Here is a 14,296-nt window from a genome sequence, read left to right as displayed (position 1 = left end):
AAGATAAAGGGTCAATAATGATTTAAAATATGCTATTTTGATTTGCCGCCAAAACAACATGTGTTTGTTTTTCGGGGTTTTAAGATCACAGGGGCCTATCTACAAAAACATTTTTTTGAGATAGATACCAATGATGGTTTGATTGCTTATTTGCCCCACTGTACCAACACATCTGCCATAGATTATCTAAAGTTGTTCTCTCAGTTTGGTAATTTAACAGGGGTACCCGGGTTCATCGGGTGAGGTGTTTTCAGGATGCGCCTGCCCACCAGCTGCGTGACGTGCCAGATCGGTAGAGGCTGGTTTGGTGAGACCCTTTGACCTCTCCAACTGGTCTCTCGACCCATCACCTTGCGCCGCAGTGGAAGGGAGGGAGAACTTGCTCTCTTTCCTTTCCTTAAAAAAGACTCGCCACACAGCATCCAAAAAAATGACAGGCCCCGAGGGAAATTGTTTTCCTACGTGCTTCCTTGTAGAGTGTAAAGACCTTGTTTTTTTCGCTAATAAAGGCCATGCATTAGTATTTCAACCAAGAGAAATATAAATTATTTCAGCTACAATACATTTTCTATTTAAGGCGATGCACTACGTAGTAATTTAAAATCATGTTTTTTTGGTTTGAAAATTTGGTCGCCTAGAAATGTTTCAGATGCTTTAATTAAATACTGCGAGTAGAATACATCCTGGCCTTTGAAATAATCGAGTATTTTTTAGATAAGTCTTTTTATAAGCCCAGAAAAAAATAATGGATAGGCCTATGAAAACTGCTTTAAAGTTCAAAATATCCTACTTACAAACCCATTTTCGGTTATGTATTTATTGTATAATGTGGCAAATTAAGTTATTTATAAAATTATCGAAAAACATTTAAATATTTGTGCCTGAACATCCACAAAATAAAATAAAAGGCACTTTTTGGCCATGTTTTTTTCTTACATAAATCAAAACAGATGGATGGTGTGAAGCGAGAATTTAAGCCTTATCGCCATCTACGTAAGGTGTGTTATTGATAGCAGCTCGATTCAAAATATTACACGACGTAGAGCATCGCCTTAAATTTTGTCCTTTTCCTTGTACTGGACCGCAGCACTGTGAGTAAGTAGGTAGGTTAAGTACTATTATTATTGTTTGGTAACCCTCGTAAACCGGAGTAACGTAATTACTACTGAAGAATTACGCTCAGCGTTCAAGGTAGCAAGCACTTGCGTAAAATCTAGTGTAATTATCAAAGGATATTCGGTTATTTCATAATAGAAAATGTCACCCGATACATGCCATCAAGTTTGGCACTAAAACGAGGTCGGAATGAAGTTAGTAGCACGGGACCGGTGTACATTAAGCAGTGGCGCTCAACATACATTTTATTATTATTATTAAAAAAATAGTTTAAAAAATCAATAGCGAAAGAGAAGAAGACGAGCAAACAAAATAAAATTGATTATTAAAAGAATACCAACAATCTTCAAAAAATATGAAATAGAAAAAAAAAAACCCCCAAAATAAAAAAAAATTGCATCATGACAGAAACTCGAACACGGGACCTTTACTCTATGCATAATCAAATTGTTTACATTTTACCAACACAGAGATGTACATAGCGATTAAAAAATGCATATTCTCGAAAGTTACGATATTACAATAAAGTTCCGTCAAACGGTTCGATGGAATTTAGTCAACGGGTTCTTAATAACATTCCTTATTTTAAAATTTAGGAATTTATTTATTTATTTACGCCCTCATGGGCTTTTACAAAGATAGGTAACAAATAATACAGTTGTGTTAGGTACATAGTTAACAATAAATAATGAGCAAAATATGTATAAAGAAACATATAAATATAAAAATAAAAAGTTTATTCACCACGGAGTCGTGAATTCATACATCTCAGTAAAGTGATATTTCGTTTTATAACTAATACGGAATCTTTAAACATGTCTACAATATTCCAAAATTTATTGCCAAAATGATGTAGTCAATTTATAGGTGTATGAGCTTAATAGTTAGTTTTAAAATTTGTTGCCAAAATGATGTAGTCAATTTATAGGTGTATGAGATTCAAAGTTAGTTTTAAAATTTATTGCCAAAATGATGTAGTCAATTTATAGATGTATGAGCTTCATAGTTAGTTTTAAAATTTATGCCAAAATGATGTAGTCAATTTATAGGTGTATGAGCTTAATAGTTAGTTTTAAAATTTGTTGCCAAAATGATGTAGTCAATTTATAGGTGTATGAGATTCAAAGTTAGTTTTAAAATTTATTGCCAAAATGATGTAGTCAATTTATAGGTGTATGAACTTCATAGTTAGTTTTAAAATTTATTGCCAAAATGATGTAGTCAATTTATAGGTGTATAAGCTTCATAGTTAGTTTTAAAATGTATTGCCAAAAGGATGTAGTCAATTTATAGGTGAATGAGCTTCATAGTTAGTTTTAAAATTTGTTGCCAAAATAATGTAGTCAATTTATAGGTGTATGAACTTCATAGTTAATTTTAAAATTGTCACAGAAAAAGGTAGCACTTTGCCTCGTATTTCTGGTCGGTACGTAAAATTTTATTTTGGCGAGAATTTCAGGATTGTCAATGCAATTATTAATAATTTTATTTAATAGTACAAGGTCAGAGATGATCCGCCTATCTGACAGCGTTATTAAGTTAAGTTGTTTCATCAAAGGAACATAGTTAATATTTTGAATTGGAATATTCCGTTTAAAGTTAATAAATCTTAGAAAGGAATGGTACACATAGTAAATTAATCTAATAATAATATAGTCTGTAAATTAATAGTACATATTAATTTACAGACGGTGGCTGGGGGTAAAGTGTACAAACTTTGGGAGGTGATTGATTGTACATGATGGTAGAAGTAAAAAGATAAATAGCTTTTTACGGAATTCGGTTGTTTTTATTCCGATACAAAAATATTTTTTCAATACAAAAAATTCTACTTTTGTACCTGAAAACTATCTAGAACTATCAAGTAGAATCACCTCCCGAAATTTGTGCACTTTACCGCCGAACACACCGGAGGCCCTGAGAAAAATAATTTCACTCAGCCCCGTGTCTTTTCTGGAAATGCTGTGTGGAGGGTACTTCCTAATAAACAATGCAGATATTTTATCATGAACATAGTTTACATCTGACCTCTCAGCGGCAGGCCCAAATTTACCCCACGCCACTGAAGTCAACCAAATTTACATCACGTGTCTATCCACTTTGCTCGGAAACAGCGTAATACCATGCATTTCAAAATATCACCGAATTTCACAGAGGTCGGACGCTGTAAGGGTCAATTTGGCGAACCGGGATAAATCAAGTTGTGTCACTTTTGGATCGTAAAATCGATCAACTCTCCGGGCAACTCTCAACCTACGAACTGGTGGCACTTAAGGGCGAAACGTAAACGAACGGTTAATCATAACCTTTCTGTAACCCGTCCGGTTGAAGTATGCCCTTCATAAGGTAATTCAACCGTATGTATGTAGAGAGAGACTGGAAAATTAGGTTGAAAATTATTTTGTTGAGTTTTGTAAAACAATCTTAATATACAGGGTGTTAAGGGACGTACTCGACTTAAAGTAACCAGTGATTCCTGACATTATTTGAAGTAAAAAATGTGAATGATATTTTGGAATTCGGTGATTTTTTTATGTTTTTTCAAAACCAATAAAAATTCTTCCAAATGTCCTTACTGGTACGTAACTTAAACAAAATTAAATAATAGATATTTATATGTAACTGTATTTTTAATTCAGAGATTTCACGGCCAAAAGTAAGAAACCAAGTGATTTATTTTTGGGGTACTATACCGTGTTGCGCTACATCCTTCTTTAGCAAACGTTTCGGACAGCAATACAGTGTCCATAATAATAATGTTTATTTCAGCTGGACAGAGCGGTGTGTGCAATTCTCTAGCTGCCATAAAAGTTTACATTTAAGGCGATGCCATACGTAGTAATGCAAAATCATGTGTTTTTGGTTTGAAAATTTGGTCGCATAGAAATTTTTCAGATGCTTTAATTAAATGCTGCGAGTAAAATACACCTTGGCCATTGAAATAATCGAGTATTTTTTAGATGAGTCTTTTTATAAGCCTAGAAAAAAATAGTGTAAAGGCCTATGAAAACTGCTTTAGAGTTCAAAATCTCCTACTTACGAACCCATTTTCGGTTATGATTTTATTGTGTAAAAAAAAATATTTATGCCTGAACATCCACAAAATAAAATAAAAGGCACTTTTTGGCCATGTTTTTTTCTTGTATAAATCAAAACAGGCGGATGGTGTTAAGCGGGACTTTAAACCTTATCGCCATCTACGTAAGGGTTGTTATTGATAACGGCTCAATTTAAAATATTACAAAATATTGCATCGCCTTAAGATATTACATAAAAAATCAATATAGAAATAAATAAATAAAAAATTAATAAATTGATGAACATATTAGGACTTTATGGTGGCTTGAGTGAAACTCTCCATCTCTGGTGTAGAGGCGCTCCCTGCCACTGGGCAACGGCCTGGACAAGAGTGTTGTCGGATCTCTGGTAGCGCTGACACGTCCCGGCTATTCTGTGGCGCATCAAAGCAGCGACCCCATGCACCCTAATAATCAGGGAAGATGTTTAAATATTGCGGTGAAGTGTGTCACAATCTTTACGCAGATGAAGGGCATTGTAATGCTATCCGAAACGTTGGCTAAAGAAGGAGGTAGCGCAACACAGCATAACACTTCAAAAATAAATCACTATAATATATCTATTATTTAAAGATGTTATAAACTTTAATCATCACAAGAGAGACAACTTTTTCTGTTTCATCTTTGAAGGCTAATCTTTAATACATAATATTTTGGCTAAAAGTCAGTTTGTTCATAGCTATTGAATTATATTTTCATAGTTATGAGTCACCCTGTAAACTAGATAGCAAACTTAATAATATAATACTATCCTCAGCAATGCTTCATCAGAATTAGGTACCACTTAAGCTCCCCTATATACGACGGTAATCTATGTTAATGAAAGGGTAGCTACCCAGGGGCGTGCCGTGGAGTTTTAATTAGGAACAACCATTGCTTTTACTTCATTTATGGAGAAAAAGACCTAAACTCATGCTGGTTTGTGTAAAACTTATACTTATTTAATTTTTGATTTTAGTTTATTTAGGAAACAGAGAGTTGAACATGTGAATAAATTTTACATTTAGTTGAATATAAGATAAACCAGTTAAGTTCCATTTACAATATTTTTTATAGTTACAGGTTGGGAAAAAATAGATATTTAAAGACATTGTTAAAAAAATATAATTAAAAGAATAGATGGACAATAAATTTTTTATTTTTTTTGTATTAGGCAATTCACCCTAAAAAGAGTGCTATGCAATAAAAAATTATCGTTGTGATTAAGGTACATTGTAAGGTTAATTTGTTTTTAAAAGTTTTTAGGGTACAGTAGAAAATATCTTAAAGAAGCCATATTGTAAAACATAAATAGGATATCACCAAAATTTCATTTAAATAATAATAAAAATAAAGGTATGGTAAAGTAGTAATACGAGTTCGATTAATGTAGACAAAAAGTGTGGATGTAAATTTAATCTCTTACGAGAAGTATAATATGTCATAACTTGATTAAAAGTAATTTGTTTACTGGAAGTTATAAGATAAAAGAATAGTTTTAAATTGTGTGTGCTACATAAAAAATGGCAAATGCGAATAGAAATGAAAAGAAAAATCATTGGAGTATTTGAAAGGAGTCATGCTATTTTGTTTATATCTGCCTCAGAGGAAATTTGAATAACCGGAGAACCGTCATTTTTTCTCATAAATATACAGGGTGTATCGGCAAGAACCCGACAAACTTTAACCACCTATTCCTCAGCACATTTGGAGTAAAAAATGTTATAGGCGCTTTGCTGTCCGGTAACATTTTTTTTCCATTAAAAACAAAAAATAAATAAAAAATCCACACTCCGTCACTGTCATTTGCCTTGTTTCTCGCGTTCAACAGCTGTTATTAGCAAGTGCGTCAAAAAGTGTCCTCGCTTTTTCGTACACACTAAATAATAATAGTTAAAAATGAGACGAATGGTGCTGTGCCATTTCGTTGTGATTGTAAAAGCGCGCCAACGTAGGTACGTACGTACATTATTCAACGAAACTCGAACAACATATTGCCAGACGGGTTTTCAAACTTTGACAAAGGATAAAACATTGGTGACATGTGGTGAAAATATGAATACTAAATTTTTTATTAAAAAAAAATGTTACCGGACAGCAAAGTGCCCATAACATTTTTTACTCCAAATGTGCCAAGGAATAGCTTGTTAAAGTTTGTCGGGTACGTGCCAATACACCCTGTATAACAGTTTTTACGTAGTATTTATTTTGTAATCATAAAATATACATAAAAGTACATAGAAGAAAACATATTTACAAAGAGCGAACTTAAGAAGGAAAAAACAGCAATAAGAGGAAAATAAATATTTATTATTTGAAAACTTGCAAACTTTAACCCCCGAAAACAGTCTGTGAGTTTAAAAACAGTTTTATTGACAAAATGGGAGGAAATTTAAGTTTCTTGAACTTTTATTTGCAAAAATAAAATTTTATCTGTAAAATTGGTTGAAAAACACTTTCAAGATACTTTGCATCGGAAAAAGAAAATACACACAAAAAGTTTATGCAAACTAGAGAAACATTAAGGTAAACCTTTTTACACAAAAAAAGGTTCAAACATTTTCTTGTAAATCTCTTAATTAACCGCTTGATATTCGCTTAACATCGCAAGTTTCAGAAGCGTTTTGTAAGCAGTGATAAGGTTGCTTATAATCGAAAACTTTTCGGAAAAGAAAACCGAGTATTACGTAATTACACACAATCACCTAGTTTTTTTACATAATATATCCAATATGTTTGGCCAAATAAGACCAAGAATTAACTTCGATTCATTTGACCATCTTGATTCCTTGATTAGTAAATTAGGTGACTTAAACATGAGCTAAGAATGCCAGAGACTATTTACCGCATAAAATAGACTGCAATTCTAGAGGGGATGCGTTAAGTGGGCAAAGTTGGGAAAAGCAAATCTAAAGGCTGACTATGCGTAGTGTAAAAACAATTGGACATGCAAAGGACGAAGGACGCTGACGTAGCTCAGGAAAGGGATGTTTAATGAGACGTTGCCGAAGTAATGGAAGACCCGAATAGAATGAGGGAAGACGAAGAGATGAGAATTTTATAGTGACACAATGTCAATTGAATTTTCAAGTAATTTTATTAATTCTGGTGTAATTTTAAATTAGTAATCTCCAAGCAAATTAATAATCGGCACGCCCTTGCGCGTAAGTAGTTAGTTGCTAGTTGTTATCAAGTCCCAGACCCCTAGCGATATGTTTACTAACGTTTATGGGTGTCGAGGCCGTAGGACGATAATGGCTTATTCCAAGTTGTAAGATTTAGACGAGCTTGCACTGTGTTATACCGCTTAATTAGCGGCGATTATAACCCTTACGACCACTAACAATGCCATAAATACGATATCGACATGTCAAATAATACTTCGATTTATGTTCGATAACAACGATATACTCGTACATTATACAAGGCACAAAATGTACAATATAGGTGCACTCGGGGTCATCGCTACTGTATGTATTGTTGGTAACTAAGCCTATTTTTTCGTGGTTTTCTTTTGGCCACCCATGCAGAAAATTTTAAAAATTCTGTACCTGTGCGTGTAAAAATATTTTTTTATTTTAATTAAAAAAAGATTTGCATCTAATATTAATTAAATGAATTGTTTTTTACCGGACCGGATTCATCCTTTCTTTCTATTTCTTTATTAATATAAGTTAAGGTACAAACTTTTTAAAAATGCTTTTCGACTAATCGCCCGTATTATGGTAGTCGAAATTTGTGTATCTTCAGGGCCGACCCTATGCACTGCTAATTGCCAAGGCGCTGATAAAACTAACACCTAACAGCCCTAACATATCGCCCTTGAGATTATTTTTCATCAAAATGGCGCTACACAAAAATACATATCAACCGAATATTATTGATTACAGTGATCACCTACCTAGGCGTCCATTGGTTTTGACAAAGGACTGACAAAATTTTACTCGCGCCAGGCTCCGTTTGGCACGGTGACCGGATAACTCATCAAAATGATAATTCATCACAACTTTAAAAAGTGATATAAAGTCATGGAAAGTGATGAAACAAAAACTTTATTAACTGGGTTAAGTAGGTTAGGTTAGGTTTAATTTTTTTTCATCGTTTCTAATGACTTTATATCACTTTTTAAAAGCGTGTTGAATTGTCACTGTGTTGAGTTATCATGGAACCGTTTGGCATATGGCCCGTCCTGTGTATAATGTTAATTTATAATAATAGTACGAAACAACACATAAATAATCTAAATGATTGAATTAAATTACAGGATAACTTAAATAGCGTAGCTGTTTATTGTACCTTCCAAAGGGCATCTCCAGACTGGGTGCAAGTTGCAAGATGAAACCGGTCCGGTCAAAAATAAATACCTTCGGCAAGCCGAAACACACTACAAAAATAATGCGTTTCCGAGGAGAGATTTCCCTCATATCTCCTAGGTGAAGTAAAGTTGGATCAGTTAGTTGGTCGAGCGGTCATCTTTACACAAACAATATTTTCCGCTTATAATAATGGTAGTAGGTCGAATTAAAAATATCGTCAGATTGTTATTAACGTAAAGATGTTTGTGTTTGTTTATGAAAAAAAGGTATACTTTATTTACAAAAAACTGGTTCTTTTCAAATTGTGTCCAATTAAAAATTTCCTGTGGAGTATTAAACACTCGCATTCAATCCGGTCTGTATCGTGTTCATAATTGAATAAACAAAAACAAATCCCTACTAACTCTACACTTAAGCCGGGAAGCAAAACAAGATGTTGTTAAAACGGTGTTTGTGTATAGAGGAGCAGTTATTTTGGCCCAGGAACAGTCATAAAATCGGCACCCAGTTTAGTCTGGCTACGAAAATATTTACAGAAAAGCTCACGCAAAATTACATAAATGGGGGCTTTAATACATTTGTAAATCAGCTCGACTACAAACTACGTATGTACGGTAGGGTGGGCTGTTGGAGCTTTTGTGTAAGACGTATGTCAGATATTTCGAATTGGACCACTTAATGCATAAAATATTTATAAATCATTCCATACTACCATTGAACCCTGTACCAGGTGTAAAAGATTTTAAAATCATACTATTTCTTAGTTTGACAAACCCAAGTTCAATTTTAGTATATATATAGGCATGAGGCCTATGTCGTGCTGTAGCAGATGAACTAGGATAAAAACAAACAATCTAAGTGTGTGGCAACATGTAGTTTATAATAGCCTAGGATTTATACATAATTAACAAAATAAAATAAAACGTCGCCAGATTTTTTGCTAAAAAGTGTTGGTAAATAATAGTACAGTTTATGGCTATCAACTGAAGCTGCAACGATTTTAAACTACCGAAGACAAATTATCGTTAACGCAAAAGAATATTTATTATAAAGGTTTTAAAATGTTAAAACTCCCTCTAAACGTTAAGGAAGTAAAAAGTTGCAGTTTTTCGTGGGTTATTGTCTCAGTATTGTGAAGTCCAAATATTAGCAAGTAGGTAATAGAATATTATTATATTAGTTTTAGAATAGATACACACTAGATGTAAAGCTCAATAAAAATTAAAAAAAAAAACATTGTAATCGCTTTTATTTTAGTTGTTTTTTAGCTCATTTAAACGTTCTTGAGGCAATATGGCACAAAAACAGCGGTGTATTAATTAGCAAAGTATTATTATAATGACATCCTTCACAGTTCTTATTTATACCTAAAACGTTTTAGCTAGTTCTTTTGTATTCTAGAATAGGTTGAACATTTAGAATGTACGTGACTTTTAAATAGAAAACCGCCATCATCAAAAACGAGTCGTCAAACAGCAAATTAAATTGCGTAAACCAAGTTTATTATTAAATCGACATTTGTTGACAAACCGAGAGCTACAAGGTAAAGCGTAGGTACCGTTGAATCTGAAAATCAACAATGAGGTTGTAATCTAAATAGTCATACGCAACTTTTGTGTCATGTATCCTTAGAGAACGATATATTCGAACAAAGTTCTATTGATGGACCACCCTATTAGACCTACGATGTACGTATCGGAGGCGAACCCTTTACACTTCATATGGTAATATTTTTGTTTATCTGTTTATCCTGTCATTCCTATGTATACAATGTATTCTAAACAAGGATATAGTATAACAACAATTACTAACACCTACGTAATATTATCATTTCACCAACAGAATTGCTGCTGAACCAGGCACCAAATCAACGGGGAAAGCCTACTAGTTGCTTGGGATGTTTAATTTAATTAATGAATTCCGAAGTATTACTAAGTGCCTGGCGATTTAAAGAGCTAAACGGGAAAGTGGGGACGACGTTATGCGACATCCTGAATTGATAGCGATACAGATAGGACACTATGTAATGACGAGGACAGATATAAGCTGGGACATACAATATGTCACAGCTGGAATATAACTAGGGTTTACAGTTAATCGCATAAACAGAATAACAACAAGTAATTGGTTATTTTTTTATATCTGGTTAACAAGATTTAACCGGCATTAGGTTGCGATAAACTAAATCGTACTTTCGATTAACTTGATCGTGTCATGTTTTCCAGACACCCCCATCCCCACGAACTTCTTTCATCCACTGAAATATCATTTATAGATCGGTAATTTAATCATACATGACGCCTAAGGGATATCATTTTCTACTCTCCAATTGACGTCGTTCTTCCTATGCCAGGTCTCTCATAAATCAGGGTTGGTTCTAGAACTCTATTCTGGACTGCTCAGCACGCTTCCATTGACAAGTTATTACAGCAGCTTTTTTTAAATGTATTTTTGCATCACATCACATGTCGGATAGTAGGCTGAATTAAAATTTTCAGATTCCACATCAATAGATGTATTCAAAAATGGAATGCCCGAGGAAGACACGAATTAATTATTTGTGGTAAAAGTGTATTAATAATTATTTGTGGTAAAAAGGTATTAATAATTATTTGTGGTAAAAGTGTATTAATAATTATTTGTGGTAAAAGTGTATTAATAATTATTTGTGGTAAAAGTGATGAACGAAGAAAGAGGTGTGAGGAGAATTTATTTATTTATTGTAAGAAACAAACAGCAATTTTATACAGGATAAGTTATGCAAGAGGTTAAATATGAGGTAAGCCAAAATAGTTTCTTATGCTAATGTTGGTTAATATGATATAATACTAAATTGAAATGTATGACTTTCTAACGATTGGTTAGACGCTTAGTTATTGGAGGACGCACGAGGAAGACGTGGCACGATCAAGTGAAACAAATACGTATATATAATTTCCCCCTAAAAGATGAACTCAGTTGTCAGGTACTCTAGAATTCACAACCATAAAAAATTCATAATATTTATGTTTAAAATTGTAAATGGTAGTGCAGACAGGCTTGATTTAATTAACCTCATCCACATTATTCTATTTAATAACCTTCCAGATCACATAAAGTCGTCAAATTCCTTGTGTACATTTAAAAAGAATGTTAAATTATTTGTGCTATCCGAGGATTTCCAACATATTCTTTCATCTTTGTCCTTTCAAATTGTGGCATAATATTTTGCAAATGTGTATATATTTATCCTTTTCCTTTTATAGTGTAATTGCTTGTCCCTTTCTTTCTTCTCTACTTTTTAAAATAACAGTTTATTGAATTTTTTCTTGCAAATAAATATCAATGAATATCATGGTCACCCTACATGTTTACAAAATTATACTGAAATGAATTGGCTTGAATTAGATTAATGGGTACCATGTTAGGTACGCAATTCGTAGAAACGTTAATGTAACAATATTGTTCTTTTAATATATAATCTTTGTGATATTTTTTCTTTATCATTTTGTAAAATTATTAACCTCAACACAGGCTTGTCCAAGTAAGGTTAAAAATTCCAACGTTAAAAAAGATACAATGTAAAGAAACAATAAATAATAAATTTAATATACCCATAAAAGCTACTCGTTCTAAAACCCTGTTTACATATAACAATTCCAGCACTGAGCGTTTCAAACACTCGCTTGTACCTAGATTACATGAAGTTAGTAATGGGTACGCAGATATATCGAATCGGTTTAACTGCACAGAAGCTAGGTACAAAAAGGCTATACTATCATAACTTCTAAATCATTATTAATTAAACCTAAGTCTACTCATACTTGTTTATAATATTTTGTATGTAATTGTATCTCCTTCTAGAGCTTGTATTCATTTTATACTTTCTGTCGTTATTTTATGATCAAATACCACAGTTAATTGTTATTTTTGTTTAAATTATTTTTGTGACATGTAATTATTGTGTACGGTTTATTTTTACCGTTGTTTAGTATTGAAACAGTTTTGAATAATATTTACCATTATTCCCATCTTATACCTACTATCAAACCTACTATCCATTTCCTTCCTTAAAAACAGCCTTACCCACACTTGAAAAGAAGATGATTTGTTGCATTGTAAATTGTCGCAAGTACAACATTCGAATTCGTGTCGTGTAGCAAGAAGGTGCAATCATAGTGTCCTCATCGTATTATTCAAATGCTTTGTGGTTTTTTTGCAAATATCAAAATCATATAAAAGATTATCTCGTTTTGGAGGAAATCTCACCCCGTGAACAGTGCAAGTTCGTAGAGAGACCTATTGCCGGGATTCTGGGGAATTCAAGGTAGGCTGTTCCTTCATTCCAATTTTCCCGTGATTTTTCATCGAATGAGCTTTACACTGTCGTTTTTTTGTGGATTTGATTTACAGTTATTTCCGTGTAATAGAACACGTTACAACCGTGAATATTAAATAAATAAACCTCAAAACATTACCCCAAACCATTAAAAAGTCTCCGTGCAGCGCCGGGTGCACGACAGCTAGTTTTAAATAAATCCAAATAGCAGGCTAACCGGTTTGGATTTATGCCCTAAACTCACAACATTATTTTGACCCAAAACTCAGTGAAATCTCTACGCCTACATCGAAATTTATATAATAAAATTGAATGAGCATTAAAAAGAAAAACACAGCTCGAAACAATAAAATAATTAAACCCAGCGTTTGTCTGGTGATAAAGAATGATTATGAAAAAAAGCTGTAACAACCTACCTTAAAGGATTTTTTTCTACGTTTGGGCACGGTTACGTGAACCGTGCCGTTATTTGTTACGTTAAGTTTTGTATGGGCTCCGCGCCCGACACGTTACGTGGAAGGGATGTAGGCGGTGAACGAGATGGCTAGGGGATGGTTGTGTAACTGCGCTCGAATTATATGACGGGGTTGCTGTGAACAGACGTGCAAGGGTTCATGAACCGTGCAAACGTTCCGTAAATATGAAATATGCGTAAATTTTTATTAAATAAAAAATAAAAAAAATTATCCCGTGAAAAAGACCCGTGAAAAATCACGGAAAAAAAACGTATAAGCATATAAAAAGTTTGAATAAAAAAATATTTAAAAAAATATAATATAAAAATTAAAATAGGTTAAGGGAGACCTTTTGACCTCTCCAATCGGACTCTCTCGACCCATCATTTTGCACCGCAGTGGGAGAGATGGATCCATACGTTCTTCACTCCTGGACACATTGACCTACAGATTTCTACCCACCCCTCATACCTTTTTTGGTTCCTAGAACTTCCTCTCCGTTCTTTCCCTAAAAAGGTTCTTCACACAGCATCCCCAAAGTTGACATCTGAGGGAAATTATTTATTTTATTTCTGTTTAAAGCTAATGTAAAAAAATCTCTTCAAATTATTCGTAATCCGGTAAAAAACGGAAACGCAGACCGTTTTCTGATATACGTTTAATACATTCCTAATATATTGGAACACGTGTTCATGCACCTGCACCACACCTTGATAATATATAATGACAAAATACCAATATATTATGATTTTTATGAACACTTGAACAGGAATTGTTAATTCACTTTTTAAGGGCCTGCAATCCCATTATTAAACGATTAATTTGATGTGATTCTTAATAAATTTGTAGTATTTTATATGAGAAGTATGTAGTAGTATTAACTTTAACATACCTTTGAGACGTACACGACATACAGTGCTATTCCACAAGTTTAACTACAAAACAAATGCAGCATCCAATTTGCCAATTAACCGAGCTCTTACTCTAAATAATATTTGTCTTAACTCTAACATTGACATTTTTTCGGATTCACTG

At 33.3% G+C, this 14,296-nt stretch overlaps 1 protein-coding gene across 4 annotated transcripts in view; it reads right to left on the bottom strand.

The window, feature by feature from the left end:
* Positions 1 to 14,296, bottom strand: part of brat (tripartite motif-containing protein brain tumor) — a 652,026-nt gene that overhangs the window by 233,035 nt on the left and 404,695 nt on the right. The window lies entirely within an intron of this gene.

The sequence above is a fragment of the Hesperophylax consimilis genome, chromosome 21 (assembly GCF_061612785.1).
Source record: "Hesperophylax consimilis isolate HC1 chromosome 21, BYU_Hcon_1.0, whole genome shotgun sequence".
Lineage (NCBI taxonomy): Eukaryota > Metazoa > Arthropoda > Insecta > Trichoptera > Limnephilidae > Hesperophylax > Hesperophylax consimilis.
Note: the sequence above shows the minus strand (reverse complement) of the source record. Positions and strands in the feature narration are given on the sequence as shown.